Genomic DNA, 18,030 nt, shown 5'->3' on the forward strand with positions numbered 1-18,030 from the left:
TCCTTTTTTTTTTTTTTCCTTTCCCTGGGGGTGGGAGGAAACACTGTATAACGCTCAAAAGATTCAAAGCCTTTTATTTTTAGGGCATCATCTTGACCTCAGGTCTGTAATTTGATCCCATTCCCATCAGCCTGTCGTGCAACGGTGTTTTAATATCAACTGTTAGTGGACACACCCACTCACCCCATACAATACATGGTATTATTTCCACTAAAATCACTGATTAGAGTTTTTGTTACATTCTTAAATTAAACATTACAGATTGAATCATTACCGTTTAGAGCCAATAATGATGTTTAAAATAATATGGAGAGTTTTCACTGAGTAAAGGAAAAAAAAAAAAAAAAAGTGGAATCATGAGAAAAGGCTTTGAACACAAGCAAGGAAAGAAAAGACTTCTCCAGGCTTTCTGCAAAGGCTGAGAGAAGATCTGCAAAGCTGGAAAGACAGGCCCATGTAACTGCTTGAATACTCACACTGTGCCTGGAAGTTGAGGGTGAGCACTGTGGGTGAGCATAGAGAAGAGCCTGCGATGGCTTGGCCATGCCTGTAGGAGTTTGCATGCAGAGGCAGCAAGGGATGAAAAGCCAGACACTGCTGCACCTAACAGGGGCTGCTTGAAACTTGCCATCCCCCAGGAGCATTGTGTATATGGTGCAGATGTCCAAGGGCATTAAAAAGCACAATCTAATCTACCTCCAAACTGTGTAAGCCATTTTTGAAGAATACAGCTAGTCTGTGATTTATTTATCTGCAGCAACAATATACAACTTTGAATTAGAAGGGCATCTGCTCTCCAAGTCCAAGGTACCCAGATACCAGAATAGCCAGCATTAGCTCAGACTTCTGCCTTGAGGGATCAAAGGGATTGCCCACTCAACACTCCCAATGTAGGCAGATCCTCCAGCATGGGAATGCTCCTTTCCTCTCGGGAAGGTATGCTGACAGTTTTGTAACTTGGAGTACTCTAAGAGCAATCAAAACACATAAAAAATACCATTAAGAAAAATAAATAAAAAAAAAAAATCTGTTGTCCTCCTGTTCAGCAGAAAGGAGGAAGTTTTACCTTACTACTTTTTCTAGAACATTAGGTGGCAATATGTTTCTTTCCTGACCTCTCTTCAGTTTCACATTTTTCCATCTCATTACACGTCTCTAAACCTGCTCCTCGCAGCCTAGGTAGCCCTCATTCCAACCCAACACCAGTTAACCACCTTACGGCCCATGAAATCATGATGAAAAGCTGATTATATCTAACTTGTTTTGAAACAAATGAAGAGAGTCCGCTGTTACTTTCAGAAAGGAATACCGAAAGTACCATAATTTTGACATAGCATAAACAGGCAGTATAAATGGAACTAAAGCCTATGGAATCAGAAAAGCACGACAGAGTTTTACTAGAATTCATCACTGACATTTTGGGCAAGCTGTGAGAATAGATATAGATACTGTAACAAAAATACTACTAAAAATATGTTGAAACATGCCTAAACATGCCTACTTGTGTACATTAAAAAATGTCATGTGCACACCTACCATATACTTGCAGTAAAGGTTGAGTAAAGTACATTCTTAATGTAGTGACCTACATGAGTCCCTCAGCAGTAGGAAAAAAAAAAAAAAAAAAAATGAAAGGAAGATAGTGTGCCCTCAACAAATCAGCTGTGATGGAAAGAAAAAAAGAAAATGCATTGCCACAGCCTCCACAGTTACAGGAAGTCAACAGTCAGAGTGCCCACGCACTGCACATACTATAGCAGAAGTCCTGCTTGGAAAAGTAGATATGGAGAGACAGATGATCTAGTACATAGTTTACATGAGATGAATTCCTGTTAATGTCAGCTGAAAGCCGTAACATCATCATGTAGGTGAACCTGACTCCACCCTAACTGAAACCAAAACAAGTTACTTTCTACACTGGATTCAGTGCAATATCTTCAGATGCAACCCCTGCCTCCCTTCACAGTCACAGAATGATCTTTCGATTGAGTTCAGGAGGAACTCAATCACGTCTTAAGGTGTGCACTCATGGCTGGAGTAAAACGGAACCCTTCAACTTAAGTAAATGGAGTTACACTGACTTATGGCTGCTGAGAATGTCTCTGTGTGTCTAAAATATTCCTCTTAAATAACTCAAGATTCAAACGCTGTGTGTATTAAATCCTCCAAAATGTTCACTCTAATAACAATAAGCCAGTCAGGCACGTGAAACCCTTCTTATTCAGAAAGCTCCCAAAACATGACTATCTAGTTCCACATATTACTTCAGTATTTGGATTTGGTACTTCGGAGGCAAAATGCAGCAACGTCCTTAGCACGCTACTCTACTGCATTTAGGAGAGGAAATGAGGATTAACTGAAACGGTTAAAACTATAAGAAGAATGCAGATGGGCAAATACATCCTATCTTGGCTGGAATTAGGCCATGACATTGAGGTTAACCCCCCTACTTGTGCAAAAATACCATGGGTTTTTACTAACCACAAATGGTCAGGATCTCAGTTTAACAAGCCCATCCACAACAACAATACAGATGTAAAAAGCATGCAGAACATCATCTGAAAGTGTGGTATCACAGCTCTAAGTACCCACGTATTCATACACCAAATGTAATCTAAAACTAGGTAAAATGAAGTGAGATTGCGTGATTACCTTAACGCAATACTTTCACAGTACAAACATCTGTTTAAATATGAAGACTCCAAAAGCTTCACCTCGATAGTTCTGGAGCATTAACAGATAGACGCTCTGGAGAACAAGTATCTGTGAGTAATGAGGAAATTTGCAGCACTTACTGCCTCCTCCGCACTGGGACACTGACCAATACAGTTTATGAAGTAAACAATTCAACAGCAGCCCTTTTGGAACAGCTCCTCACCAGGGCGATCTACTCTGGAATTAAAGTCACATTTATTCCAAAACAGAGTATCCAGATAGGGAGCACCCTGCAATATTTTTGGCTGATTCCCCCCCACACTCCATCAGCGGGTCTTTGGAGGAATGTATTAATTCTCATTATGTTGTGTAACAGTTGGTTGGAATTAGTAAATACATACCGTATCATTAAAAAGATTACGTTCCAGCACATGCATTTAATTTGCCATAAAGTATGGTACATAGGAAATCATGCTATCTTCGGTAAATCTGAAAGATATCATCATTTTTGTTTCCAATAAAAGATATTTCAAGCAAGTAGTAAAATTTCAGTGGTATATGGAAGGGGTCTTAGAGAAGCGCGCGCACACACACACACACACAAAAATGACTATAAACAAGCCATCATTCTGGTAAGAAGAAATACAAACAACCAGAATAAAAATAGTTGATGCACAAAAGCCATAATGAGGGGGTTGCTCAAAAAATAACTTCTACTTTGAATGGTTTGGATGAAATACAAATTATCCACAGAAAAGTGTGGACTGGCATAAATGTTTGTACAAAATTATAAGTATATTTCTAGAAGTATGCAAGAGACAACCGCCTGCATGCTGCACAAGGTCCCAACAACGCTCTGCGTAAGTGCTAGTGCACAGAGTCCAAACCACTGCATTTTAATTACTATGCAGCCTCAGATATATTGCCTTTGATATGGAAATGTTCTTGTTCTCTCATCTTCACATACGGTCTCATGCACAGAAATCTTTATCTGATTCATAAAAAATAAACTAGAATCCAATCTCAACACCTGACCTCAGTGCTTAGAAGTTTTTTACTAAGCATGGTGTCACTATAAAAAGAATGGATAATATTGGTGTAAAGTTAGATATTTCGAGCAATGATAAGAAGGATTTACAGTTAGGAATCAAATCAATACTGCACGCACCTCTGAGGTTTTAGAGTTTCCTGTTGCCTCATGTCAGTCTACCAGAGACTGGAGAAACAATTGACTACACCTTTCTGTCTCGCTCAAGAAAAAAAAAGAAGACGATATTTAAATGACTTCCCATCTTACTGCCTATAGAAAAAATGCAGCTTGGGCATTCACTGTATGAAATAGGCCCTAAAATCTAATAAATCCCTGATGTGCAACTTTCCAGCCTTTTTGTTTTAATTTGGACATAACATGTTTCTGTATATTTTAAAGGTATGCAGTGAGGTTCACATGGAAAGAAGCAAAATGTTTCCCAAGCTTTACTTTAACAAATAGGTAAAATAAACACATAAGGAATATTTAAAATACAAAAGCAGTACTTCTCCGTATTTCATATTAACATGCTGTCTGCAAGAAGGCTGAAAATTTTTGCTTTGACAAATTCTACCAGTTGCTCAGAAAACATTAAATATTCAGACCTATTTAGATAATTCTCCTAGCTCTACAGAATTACATTCTCTTTTTATAAAGAATATGATCTGCGTAACCTCTGTACAGAAGATAATGACCCATCTGTAAATCATTTTGTTGCAAGTTATCTGTTTTTTATCACTTCTAGTACCTGTCTGTGCCTGATATGATACTCTTAAACACATTAACTTGATGGAATGTTTCACCCGACTTCAAAAAAAAATAAAAAGAAAAAAAAAATCAATTGATTGATATTTATTCTCCACTACAAATGGATGACTCCGATTAACCTAGTTTACCAATGCATCTAATTTTATATTACTCTTCCAATTCACAAAGCTCAAGAAATATTTGATTAAAATAATTTCCAAGCAATGATTTTCAAACTCATGCTACTGTTTTCTTTCTTCTTAATTTAAGGAGACAAAACAGTAAACATAAAACTGATATGAGGATTTTAAAATATACAAGAGGAGGAAAGAAATGTCTATGTACTGATTCTTGTTTCTTTAAGAGAAAATCCATTTTTCAGGTTCCTGTTGTACTAATTGAAAGAGAATTATTTAAAACTTCACTGAATACTTGAATATACGATGGGTATGTGCAGCAGTTTCACCAGTGCCAAAGAACTCTAGACTTTCTGAAAGACAGTAAACTAAAAATTGGCAGGAAATCTCTTACAATGATGTCACAAATATTTGTTGTTGCCACAGAATAATGTTTTAAAAGAACACCTACTTCTGTGCTGAATAGGCTTTGGGAACATGTAATTATCCAGTTTTATCACTGTAGAAATCGGCCGCTTTCCAGCAAATCCGTCTATCAGCTCTCTCCCTTCTGCACAGAACTATATCTAAATAAATATACACGTATTTCACATAGACATCACACCAACCTAGTACACAGGCTTACTAGTGATAAGATCTTAACGTATTTTGTTGTTTTTAAAATATGGTATCACAGCTTGCAATGGTACATCAACAAATACTGCTACAGAATTGTGCGTCTAAAATTTTTTGAATAGCTTATATAAAATAAAAGGAAATTCAGTTTCTATGTTTTGGTAAGAAGTCCCCTAAAGTTCCCATCCTTGCTGTTCTACTTAAGGCAAAAAATAAAAATTAAAAATAAAAATAAAAATGCATATATAAAAAATACACAGAAAGGCAGTGAAAACACACAAATAGAAATCAGCCTACTATGGCAAAAACTTGAAACATGCACCTTTGTGTTTTGCTGCTACTTGACGAATAAGCTATATGTGAACTACCGAACACATCATACAGCGGTACTTCGCTCGCAGGTTCATCATGTAGAAATGTTTCGAAGCCCTGTCTCCTTGATTTACTATATTAACTGAAATGTTTTAAAAATATGTCGCTGTATCACTTCAGTTGACATAGCTTATATATACACAAACACCCCTATTTACATAACTTTTAAAACGTTAGTCATTACACACCACCTCTGCCAAACAAGCCCACTGATCTTGCAAGTCACACTATGGAAAGAGAAATATACATCACCCCATTGTATGGGGTATAGAGAAAAGAGCATCGCTGCTTCTCTTTCTTTAGTAATTTTTGTTCCATTAAATAAATAAATAAATAGACCGAAGCCTTTTAAGTGCGATCCATACACTTTTAAGGGGGAAATCAAACCAAGTGTAAAAGATTAATGGATATGCTTCCTGAAGTGATATCTCCCAAGGTGATTACAGCATTTAGCAGGCATAAGGTCGTGACTAAAGAAACTTTCTAATGCCCACTGAGAACAAAATATTTGTTTTTGCTATCATCATGCCAAGCCTGGGCCTCTATTACCACGAGATATTTCAGGGCCTTTAAGAACAGCAGACATACACGGATACTTTCGACTAAAAATATGATCAAAGATGCAAAAACATGTCTGAAGGGATTTTTTCCCCGCTGTGCAAAAGAAGTTCAGCTGGAAGTGACCACTAGCAATTGTTGGCCACGTATTAAAAACCACTGGCTAGGGAACAAGCACTGGCAGTGCCCACTTGGGAACAAAATCAACGTGCAGGCGAGGCAACTAACTTTGGACATCGGTTATTATTTTCTACAGGTCAGGCACTGATGACCTAACGAAGGAAACAGACGGGCTCCACTCTGTTCCTCTTCCCGCTTCCATCAGCGTGTAAACGTTAGGCAGGGAAAAAAAAAAAAGAAGCGAAGCGTTACAGAAGTTGAGCAGAGAAGCAGTGAGGAGGAGGGGGAGGCAGCCGTCCGTCTCGCTCCCCTCACGCTACGTGCAGTAGGCATGCCACTAGTTTGCACCCTACGACACAGCAGGGAACGAGGCGAGCTTCGAGGCAGCCCAGCGAAGTCTCGCAGCAGTACCGAAGCGGTGCGGAACTGGAAGGAGGAGAGAGAGAATAATGCGTTTACCAGAGGATGCGAGCTCGCAGGGCAGCGGGCCTCCCGCACTCCCATGGCAGAATGAATTAAACTTCTGGGGGAGGAGGCCGGGCCGATCGCAGGGAGCGAAGCGAGAGGCATGACAGGAGCCAAGGGGCCAGGCGCAGCACAGCCGGGGCAGCGCGGGGAGCCGCCAGCAGCCGCAGCCCGGCTGCCCTGGGGGAAGCGGGGAGCCGCGGGGTGCCGCGGGCCCCCCAACCCCCGCGGGGCTCCGGGAGCCCGGGGGGGCGCCGCCGGGGGCCGGGGCGCTGCTGCGGGGCGGCCGGGGCTCCCCTTCCCCTTCCCTTTCCCTTCCCTTTCCCTTCGCTTCCCTTCCCCTTCCCCTCCCCTCCCCCCGGCGGAGCGCGCCTGGGAGCGGGCTGCAGGCGAGGCTGCCCGGCTGCGCTTGGGACCGGGCGCTGTGTGCGCCTGCTTCGGTTTCCGTATATTCTTTGGCTTTTCATAGCTAGCCGAGGGAAAAAAAAAAAAAAGAAAGCATTATTGTTTTCTTTCTTTCCTTCTCTCATTGCCTATTCTAAATTTGACTCCGAAGTTGAAGCGGTTGAATTGGCTAATTCTGAATACAGTCTATTGAGAGACCAGACACAGCAGTATATCCCTGTATAGCAATAGATACAATGTGCTGAATTGGCAGTCTAATTATAAATGTGGCATTTGGACCTCCTTTCAGACCCAGTGCCACCTTACCTTATGAGGGAACTTCAACTACAGCAACTGTTCAAAACAAAATGCCATTACAGGATCAGCTTCACCCAACACTGGGACCAGCCAGGGGATTGTTTTACAAACAGCCTTTCTCACTTAACACAAGAATGTATTATAAGGAAAAGTTATGGATAGCGCAGAGTCTGAAGAAAACGCGTATGTGGTTTGTGCCAGGTGTCGAGCTACTTCAAACTGCAGCATACTCCAAATGACCTCATGATTTTCCTTTAAATGTGCTCACTATAAATAGATTATTTCTTAGTTTTACTAGAATGAGCAGCTAGGTACGCTCGCTGTTTATATTCCGAGTAGAGAGGGCGTATAACACTGCGAGAACAGAAACACGCGAAATATCCTGGCTCAGAGCAAAAACCTGCAGTGAGATTTTGCCAGAGAGCTCACGGTGTGCTGAAAAAGTTTTTAAAGTGTCTTTTCCAGGGAAATATTTGTATATAATGGCAGACTGCACGCACATATCTCACATTCATTCTTATTATTTACTTTATGGTATAATGGCTTAATTAAATGAGTGGGCACAAGCACGTCAATAAAACAAGTCAAGTCAAGTAGAAGTCTCAAAACAGGTTTCAAAATTACTCCATTACACGAATACAGAAAGGGAAATTCGTTAATTTTTGGACTTGAAATCCTATTGAGGACTGGATGAAACTCTTCTCTTGCCCTCACGATCAGCAGCAGTGCTGAAGATGGAAACACCAGAAGTGTTAAAATGAGGGAAAAAGAAAACAGCAGGAACAAAGTGCCGCTCATGTGCCGCAGGCTATTTAAATTAGCTTAATAAACATATACCTTATCTCCAAACAGCAGGCGAAGATATATTACTTTATCACAGAAAGTTTCGCCGTCTGTGTTTTTGGGAAACACCCCTAGGACAGAAGTAATCTGTCGTCCCCAGGCTCCCAACACGCTGGCTTTCCCCGCAACCTCCCGACCCTCAGACACAACACTAATTGTCTCCTCACGTTGCCACTTTCCCTCCTTCCCGTCCTTAAAAAAAAAAAAAAAAAAAAAAAAAAGAAAGAAAGAAAGAGAGAAAAGAAAAAAAAAAAAAAAACGCGCTGCGAAACGGCCTGCCGAGAGCAAAGCCAGCAATCAAATCGATATGATCAGTGCCTCCGAGTGACCTCAAGGCCCTGCTCTGCGGCAGCACGCAGCCCCTGCTGCAAAGCGGGTTAACTGCGCGCTGCTGGGGAGCGCCGGGAGGCAGCGGAGCGGGAGCCGGGGGCAGAGGGGCAGCCGGTGCCGAGCGGTACCTGCTCCCTGCTCCTGCTCCCTGCTCCTTGCTCCTGCTCCCTGCTCGCATCGTGCCTCTGCCCTCCCCGGCCGGCTGCCGCCGGCGGTCCCCCCGTGCATGCATTACACGAGCGGTGCCCGCTCCTCCCGCGCCAGGGCGAGCCGCGGAGGCGCGCTCATTAGCTCCCACTGATGAGTCCTTTCAGGCTCGTGAAGGGCACGATTGTCAAAAACTGCGGGAAAAAACAACAAGCCCTGAGACTCCGAGCCTATTTGCGCAGCTTGTGTGCGCGCGTGTGACATTTGCAGGCAACCCAGAGCTGTTCGTAAACTCTTGAGCGTTATTCGAGATAAAACATTACATTGCTTAGACGGTTAAAGAGGCTGCTTATCCCCGATCAAAAAACAAACAGCTTCGGAGGCAGGGAAAGCCGGGAAACGAGCAAGCTCTCCGCCAGACACACCTTGCCTTCCTCGGATCCTACAGCACTGTCTACAAACAGCTGCGCTGTGCTCTTGCAACTGTCACTGCTGCGTTTTAAAAGAAGAAGAAGAAGAAGAGTAATAATAATAAGTGAAATACTTCCTGGGAACTTACTTCGCATTTAGTTTAGGCACTATTCTTTTTTTCAGCTCGCAAAGGAAGCCGTTTTGTCCAGGTTAGGTATTGTCTACTTATGGATCAGCCTCTGGCTAAGGGTTTATTTTAATTTATGGCTTATGCATTCTTTTAAGGTCGATTTGCATGACCTCCGGCAAAGAGCTACGGCAGCAAGAAATCCCAAGCCGAACGTAGCCACAAAGCGGCACCCATCGCCCCTTCTCCGGGTGGAAACAGAGCTCGCCGATGATGGACTGCTCCCCCCCCCTCCTCCCTCGTGTATCACGAATTCGGGTGCGATATCAATTTTAAAGTTTTCCGTATAACTTTATCCGAGCCCCCTGCCTGGAGAGATAAGGCGGCGCCGCAGAAGCGCAGCTCCTCGGGACACTGCCCCGCTGTGGCCGAACCCGGCATCGCCGCCGGCGGGTCCCGGAGCTTTGTAGGGTTCCCTGCTCCGCGCACAGCACTCATTTGTGGCCAACTTCAAAGCAGTCACCCACCTCGAACTTAACGGAGAATTGAAAAGCACCACTAAGCTCCTCTCGCCTTGCTCCAGCCCGCGTCTTTCGGGGTGAGCCGCGAAGAGAAGCCCACGCCAACACTTGGGAGCAGTGACAGCAGCGCTCTGCTCGCAAAGATTTATTTCGGATTTTATTTTTCCTCTCTCTCTCTTTCTCCCTCTCGTGTTAGTTCCTTACGTACAATATCTTCCCAGCACCATGTGTTCGCCTGCCGTGGGTGATCTTAAAATACAGCGCTGATCTGTCACTACATTTTAAAATAAACTCTACTCGGGGAGGATGAGAAAGTGTTGTGATTTCGAGGCACTGAGGTCCCTTAATGTCTCTGAAACCTCGGGATTCAAACAGCCCCGGAAACTCTCCCGGGGACGAGACTATAACTACTTTTTCCTAAGGGGGAAAAAGAAAAAATAAAGGGGGAGGGGGGGGGGGAGAAAAAACTCGTGGTACAAAAGTAAATAATCGTGCAGGGGGAGGCGGGGGGAAGGGGTGAATTCAGCAACGTTAAAAGCTAAACAACACATCTACCTCCGGACGCTGCTCCTTTACTCAATTGCAACTACCAACCCATTAAAGACAGCGCAGGGGGAACCGGATTCTCTCCTGCAAAGCGACATAAATCCAGCGAAAACCCATTAAACCACCACCGCCGCCACCAAGCAACGCAGCACTACACACCACAGCAAACAACAGGTATACAACACAATAGGGCTTTTTTTTCCTGGTTACCTCCTCGGGATCCAGTGTGGCACAAAGCACTGGGAGAGCCTCCTTTTTTTTTTTGCAACGCGCTTCGGTAATTTTCATTTAAAAAAAAAAAAAAAAAAAAAAAAAAAAAAAAAAGAGAGAGAGAGAGAGCAGGAGGTGAAAGGGGGGAGGGAAGGGAGAATAAATGGGTAGCAATTCGGTAAAATAAAAGAAAAAAAACTAGAGTCTGCTGGTGTTTCTCCGGGCCATGGATGTGCAGGATCCCGATCGTTAGAAGTTTGCGGATGGGTTGCCTGGAGATTTGGTTACAATCAGGTTCATTATTATTTTTTTTTCCTCCTGAAACAAGTGAAGGCGATGGTTACTGCTGTCAATCTTGGCAATCAATGTGAGCGGCCATGTCGTAAGTATTCAAAGCATTTCCCGTCGTGCAACATCAGAAAGTGAGTGGCCAGGGCATTGATCTGAGGAAGGCAAAAGGAGGCAGGGCTCCCCCGCCCAGACAGCACAGGCAAGATGAGACAACACAGAGAGAGAGAGAGAGAGAGAGAGAGAGAGAGAGAGGGAAAGGCAGAGAGGGAGAGGGAGGCTCAGAGCGAGTGAGCGGGGAAAGCAACAACTGCAGAGAAAGTGAGCACAAAACAGAAAGTGAAATCACCCCAGGCTGCCAGCCGCATCCCCGAGAAGCTATCACCACTCACATTGCTATTAGACAAATGAAACCTAAAACCTCTCTCCTCTAATGACCACTGATTGCCCGGAGTGGTGAGGAAAGGTACCAGAAAGTTACCGGGCGGAGAGGGGGGGGCGAGGGCGGGGAGGGGGAGGCGGCCGGGGCCCGGAAGAGGGGGGAGGGAGGGAAGGGAGGGGAGGGGAGGGCGGCCGGGGGGGGCCGGGGGAGCCGCTGCGGGGCCGGGGCTGCGGGGGGCGAGCGGCGAGGAGCTCCCGGCGCGGCCCCCCCGGCGCCCCCCGGCCGGGCAGGGAGGCGGGCACACGCCGCCGAGCCTCCCGGAGGAGGAGGAGGAGGAGAGGACGGACAGACAGACGGACGGATGGATGGACAGAAAGAAAAGAAGAAGAAAGGGAGCGGGGGGGGGTAAGGGGAGGGGGAACCGGTCCGCAGGACGCGGGCTGGGGCCGGCGGGGACGCAGGAGGAAGGCGCTGGAGGAGCGCTGACTGACAGCTGCTAAACGGGGCTCTGAGGAGCCCGCCCGGGGGAAAAAAGCTGATGAAACAAAGTGTGAATCCCAGCCGAGGGGGGAGCCTGGCTCCGGGAGCACGGAGAAGGCGGCCGGAGCCGCCAGCCCGATCCCCCCGGGGAGGCGGCCCGGGGCGGGGGAAGCCGGGCACGGGCACCCCCGGGCCGGGCACGGGCACCGGCACCCGCTAAAAGCAGGGCGAGCTTTTAGCAGCGGCACCACGCACATCTCGCTCCCTCTCCCTCAGCAAAAGGCAACAGACAGGGACTTGAACGCCAATTTTAGGAACTCACGCTCCTCTGGAAGTGCTAATTGGGAAGTGGGGGGGGGGGGGGGAAATCCGGGAGAAAGACGGGGAAAACTCTGAGGAGAGAATCAGCCAAAGGCACGGAGTAATGCAAAGCCCAGCAAGTCTCTCCCCTGTATTTTTACATGCCAAAGGTAAACATAAAAGAGCCTTTCAAACTGGCAGGGGCCCGCAGATCAGGTGGGCAAACAGCGCTGCAAAGCCAGCGTCTCCCTCTTTTGATATTATTCACACCTAGGCTAAACTGTTGTTAAGATGGGAGTGCGGAAAGCAACCTCAAGCCCACAAAATGAGAGAGAGAGAAGTTGTTGATTCATCTCTGTATTTTTGGCACTTTCTCCCCATTTTCCAGAAGGCGCCTGGAACAGTTAGTAACAGAGAAACTTTTTAATTTTAAAATAGCTTCCTAACTTATAGAGGCCAAAAAGACGAGGAGAAAGCCTCATTTCGCTTTCCTCCTCTACTTGGAGTAGAAATGTGCGGAATAGGTTAGAACCAGAGGTCTGCTCAGCCCTCCCGCAAATGAACCTTGCTTTCTAAGGACGTGCTGAAAATCGAGCAGCAACGTGATGGCACAGAACTCATCTGCTCTGGCTCCATCTCATTTTGTTACCCAGCTGTAAAACTCAAAGCACGACGAGAGTCGGGCACACCGCAGCCTCCGCCTTGCTACCATCGTCCCTCTCTAGTCCAGTCCAGGGAAAATAAGTTTTAAGCCAGAACCTCGTGGAATAACGGACCTGGTTCATAAAGTATTTGTGGCGATTCCGCTGCGATAGCAGGAGCAATCGAGTCTTACCCGGCAAGCAACAAACACCTTGAAACAGAACTTGAAATTTATCTAGGAAGGCTTTACCGTCAAATTAGCTGGCTGAGGGCATAGCAGCTAATTTCCATGCATTCTTTCAATTTTAATGAAAGATCCTAAAAACCTGTAATTCGGAGACAGGGTAAATTGTTCGACTGCAGCTGCTGAGTGTGTATTCACCTGCGTTCAGCTAATTCAAACTATTCATCTTGCTGCAGTTATCTAAGGTATGGATTTACCAACAGGAAGCAGCTTCCCTTCCAGATATCGCTACGTCCTTTTTAGTCTTTAATTGTAAGAATTCCTGCGATAGGTCAGTAACACTTTCCTTGTAATACATTTCGACCTGCTGCAAGTAAAGGAAACAACCTGACTTTACGCATAACTAGTGGCTTTGGCGCACAAAAATAAAAAAAAAGAGTTCTGCAAGGAAGCAGATGTAAGCAGAACACAAGGGCGACCCGTCCTATCCGAGTTCACTACCCCACCAATTTATTGCTGGAAGTGTTTTTCTTTCAAGAAAAACAGAAGAAAAAAAAAAAAAAAAAAAAACTCCTACATCCTCAAACGCAGCCTCCTCCTTCGAACAACTTATAAAGTACGAGGCGGTAATGGGACAAGAGATAATTAAGGCAGCAGAAAAAAAATTAACCGCCCACCTAGGTCCAAATCAGAGGAGCATCCCTCTGCACTCCCGAAAATCCCGTGCAGGGAATGACACTCAGCTGGGGCAGGACAGCGCAGGGATGTGTCCGCATTCCCAGGCGGAGCGCGAGTAATACTCTCTAGCTTGTTGCTTCCCCTGTGTGATCAATTAAGTTCCAGATGCAGCGCACACTGCCAGAGCGCTTCAACTTCTCCGCGGTCGACAACGAGGACTCCGTGGGCATTGTATGCAAATCTGCGTGTATGTGCGCTGCACAGGAATAATTGCGTTTCCCTCTTTGTTTGCATAAGGGAACATCCGCCGTGCAGATACGTACACACGTGCAGAGAAACAAGAAAACGCTTTTACTTCTAGCGTTGCCATGCGCTTAGAGACTAGACTGCATTTTAAGTTACTTCTCTAGCTTCTTCTTCAGGAAGGGCAAAGACAGCCGGAGCAGCCAGCGCGGGCAGATGTTGGGGGCTGCTGGGCTGCTCCGGGTCCCCGCAGCGGGAAGGAATCGGAGCCTCTCAGTTCACGTCGGGGCACTTACCTGTTCGCAGCTGTCAGCGCATTTTGCGCCGTCTCTCTCATTAAATACACAAAAGTAAAGCGATGTTCAACAAGCAAAGCAACCTGTCTGTGCGTTAAGTTTTACGCAGCCCGTCTTTAAACAGATGAACAAACCTACAACTCCTGTAGAGTTGGTGGAGCAGTCTCTGAAGTTTTGATTCCAAGAGCAAGAAATTCCGCCTTAAAAGTCATTCACACAATTCTAAACTCCCCTCTCTCCCCCAGTTAATGCCGGGCAATTAACAGGCACGTTTCAAAATTCCCTCTCCTGACACTCCCCGACAATGAAGACTTTTCACAGGCATGTTAAAGATGTTCAGAGAAACTTTTGCAAAATAACCAACAGCATCTGAGAGAAAGCTAAAGGAAAAGAAGTTAAAGCCTGATCATCCGATTGGGAGAAAGTTTTGCCAGACAAGATAAAAGCATATCACTGCACGTTTTTTCACAAGCAGCCCCATCAGCTGATGCGAGCTCCCCTAGAACCAGAACCTCTGGCGATCTCCTCAAAATTTAGGGGACGTTTGCATTTTGTAACGCCCAAAGCTAAAGATCTGACCGAAAACAAAAACCTCTGAATTCTTTAGAGCGTCATCTGCCAACACAGTGTATTGTCCTGGCAGAAACAGGATCAAGGAGACTTTAATTTCATTTGAAACTGTGCATCATCTTGACAGTAAAGCAAAAAGCCGCAGCAACAACCTCCCCAGTCCCCCCCTCCCCCGTTCCAAAAAAATAAAAAATATATATATAAAAAAAAAAAAAGAGAGAGAGAAAAAAATGGAAAAAACACATAAACTTTTACAAAGAAAATAAAAGCAAGTTTAATATGAAAACCCCTTCCTGTCTCGGAAAGTTCATTTTAAAGGTCCCCTCTGTAAATCTAAAGTGCAAACACCAGGCTAAGGTAGTGAGTGGCTGGAATTTGCATGCTGATAAGAGAAGGCTGTTGTACTTACAGTGACAGAGGGCAGGCTGCGGAAGAAAAGCTGTTTGTGTTAGCCTGAGAGTCACCCAGGGCTGCAATGAGAGGAGAAGAGAGGAGTGGGAGTGCCAAGCTGGATACACCTTCACCGCATCTCATCACATCTGCCAGCCTCTCTCTCCCTCTCTCTTTCATTTCCACATTCCCTTTGTTCCTGAAAAAAAAAAAAAAAAAAAAAAATCTACACGTCACATCAGTCCCCAGATGCAGTCTACACCAAAGAAAAAAAAATGAATAATTCAATCAAACTGTGCATAGTCTCTAAGGCAATAAATCTATTGCACTTAAAGAAACGAAGGGTAATTACCGCTATAGAATTAGAATAAGGCCAGAGCGCGCAGGGATCCCAGGGTCTGTAAACTCCACGGTCAAATAAAGTTTCATTTATTTAATCCTTTGACAACCCCAGTGTAAACTAAAGGGGAGGATCAGAACTTATTCCGCTTGGGTTTGAGAATGCTTGAAGTGAATGTTATAAAAGCCCAGCGCCCGTGATCTGTAACAAACACAATGCGAGGAAGTAGAAGTGTTTCCCCGCATCACCTCCAGGGTCCGTTCCCCCCTCCCTAATGAAGAGCAGACCACACTCCCACTTCCACCGGCTTCTGCTGCTCTCTGCAAGTGCAGCGGGAATCGCTGGCAGCCAGCAGCCGCCTTACCTGCTCCTAGATTGCCAAGACAGCCTGACAAAAAAAAAAACTCAGGCTAAGCGGCAATTCTGTTCCACGCTCTGGCGGAGAGAAGCCACGGGGGATTTGCACCAGCGAGGACTGACTCGAAACGCTGCCCCCGACTCGGGGATTTGCGCTGGGCTGAGTTTGGGGACTGCCTGCCGGGGGGCGGGGGGAGCACGGCGGGGAGCGGATCCCAGCCGGGCAGGCGGCAGCGCTGCCGGAGCCCTGCCACAGAGCGGCCGGGCTGGGCCGGCGGAGAGCCGCGCTCTTCCCTCTCCTACCTCTAACGCTGCGCTCCCGGCTCGGAGGTAAGACGACTCTATATTGGGTTTATTCTCGCCGGGGAACTCGGGTCCCAGGGGCATGCTTCGGGATTAATGAGGGCGGCGGCTCAGGGCTGCGTCTCCTCAGATCGTTACGCTCAAATCAAGCCGGAGTTTAAGGTCGGCATCTGCCGCTTTGCGCTCTCAATCACATTCTTTGTAAACTTCTCCTGGGGGGCTAGGGGAGGGGAGAGAGAAGGGGAAGAAAAACAGCCCCAGGTGAGAGCGGGCCGGCAGGACGAGGCGCGCTCTCGCTCTACCTCTGCGCGGCTCCGCGCCGGCCGGGCAGATGCGAGCACCTTCCCCCGGCGCCGGGCAGCGCATCTCCGCCGCCGGAGCCGCTTATCGCAGGCAGGTTTGGTTTCTCCAAAACATTAACGGAACTGTTATTCTAATAAAGGTAAACTAGAAAACACGCTCGCCTCTCGGCTCGCTCGGGCTTTGTTTACGTGCTTAAAACGCCACCGTGAGGCCAGCGCACATACAGCAGCCAGAGCGACCGCCTGCCAAGGAGCTCTCGGATTAGCACTTGGCGAAGCAAAACAAACAGCGGCAGAGCGAGAGGCAGCGCACAGCCCGCTGCCGGCACCGCGGGGCCGCGGGAGGGAGGAAAGGGGGCGGAATGGAAGGAGAAGGAGAAGGAGAAGGAGAAGGAGAAGGAGAAGGAGAAGGAGAAGGAGAAGGAGAAGGAGAAGGAGAAGGAGAAGGAGAAGGAGAAGGAGAAGGAGAAGGAGGAGTTGTCCCGAGCCGGCCGCCCCGCGTCCCCCTGCGCTGCCCCCCGCCACCCCCGGCCGCTGGTGCGGGGCTTCGCCCGGGGCCGGGGCTTCCCCAGCCCTCCGGGTGCTCGCAGGTCAGAGCCTAAGCTTATCATCTACGTTTGATTCTTTTTCTTTTTTTGCAACAGAAGGGGATTTTTTTTAAAAAAAAAAAAAAAAAAACAAGGGGCTGCTGTGCCCCACGGACAGCGCCTCCCGCCGTGGCAGGGCTCAGCGCAGGGGGGCTGAGGCACGCTCCAGGCACACGGGAGCCGTCGCAGCGGCTGAGCGGCAGGACGCGGTGATGCCGTCCCCACTGACACCAAAAAGCTGAGGGCCCGCAGGGACCCCCCCGGGGCACTGCCCGCAGGGGGACGCTGCTGCCCCCCCAGCGCCGGAGAGCGCCCAGCGCCCCGCACCAGCCCCGTCGCCCAACTCCTGGTCACAAGTTGCACCGGCAAACCAAGCGCTGCTGTGAATCATGAGAAAGCTGACAAGTTAAAAAAAAAAAAAAAAAAAAAAGGCAGGTACATTCAGGTGTGATTAGAAATGATAGGAGGACTGCACGGCTGGTCCTGTGCAGGTATGGAGTCAAACAAGAGAAGCAGTGCTGCAGGTAACTGTGTGGGGAAGGTGCTTCTTCCACCGAAAAGCATTTGCTCTTCCCAGTCTAACAGCAGGACTTGTCTAGTTGTCACCTTGATAATTTTTCTACTGCCACCTCAGTGTACCAGGATGACCACAAAACGCTGTTATCATAGAAAAAAAGCACTTCAAGGTGAATGATCACATCAAAAGTCCCTTTCAGAAGCAAGTCAGGGCCACACAGATGACACGAGCAGCGAGCACGGCAGTCACACGAAGGCACCTCTTCCCCGAGCACACACCTGGGGGGCCTCTGCTGGACCAGAGACCCCAGCCTCAAGGCTCACGGGCTGTGCCTCGTGAAGGAGGAAGGACAGACAGACAAATACTGGCACCTCTGGGCCCCCCACGTTTGAGGAGCTGGGAGGGCACGCACGCTACAAGACCCCTTACAGCCCACGCTGCTCCTATTTTGTATTACAGCCCCGAGCAAATCGTAGGTCACGATACGAATGCGCAGGCTGCTGAATATTTTTCCCTAGAATCTCATTCACAGGGAAGCCTTGGCTCACTGTGATTATTGCAGTCCCTGCGGGCTACTGTAAGGGGTTATCAGTGCACCACGGGGCTTTTCTTCTCCTTACTGGCTACGTCCCATC

The 18,030-nt window shown here is 47.0% G+C and overlaps 1 protein-coding gene and 2 long non-coding RNA genes across 13 annotated transcripts in view; 2 read left to right on the top strand and 1 right to left on the bottom strand.

The window, feature by feature from the left end:
- SOX6 (SRY-box transcription factor 6) overlaps nucleotides 1–15,205 on the bottom strand; it is a 381,588-nt gene extending 366,383 nt beyond the window's left edge. For 6 of the 10 annotated variants that reach the window (XM_084521866.1, XM_084521862.1, XM_084521873.1 and 3 more), the window contains exon 1: nucleotides 9,281–9,419. The gene's annotated coding sequence lies outside the window, so the exon portion shown is untranslated. Of the gene's footprint in view, nucleotides 1–7,410; nucleotides 8,130–8,238; nucleotides 8,379–9,280; nucleotides 9,420–10,536; nucleotides 10,866–15,008 lie in introns of those variants that run through there. The other 4 variants (XM_084521854.1, XM_084521857.1, XM_084521855.1 and 1 more) reach the window with 4 other exon arrangements.
- On the top strand, nucleotides 8,436–10,087 carry LOC311437985. The gene is made up of 2 exons (XR_014693880.1): nucleotides 8,436–9,341; nucleotides 9,418–10,087. It is a non-coding gene; the product is annotated as an uncharacterized lncRNA (long non-coding RNA).
- On the top strand, nucleotides 10,290–14,887 carry LOC311437984. Of its 2 annotated transcripts, none has more exons than XR_014693878.1 (3): nucleotides 10,290–10,500; nucleotides 10,865–11,290; nucleotides 12,261–14,887. It is a non-coding gene; the product is annotated as an uncharacterized lncRNA (long non-coding RNA). The 2 variants fall into 2 exon arrangements; XR_014693879.1 differs by having other exon boundaries at nucleotides 10,865–10,918.
- Nucleotides 15,206–18,030: the final 2,825 nt, after the last annotated feature.

The sequence above is a fragment of the Aythya ferina genome, assembly GCF_964211825.1.
Source record: "Aythya ferina genome assembly, chromosome: 5".
NCBI classification, from domain to species: domain Eukaryota; kingdom Metazoa; phylum Chordata; class Aves; order Anseriformes; family Anatidae; genus Aythya; species Aythya ferina.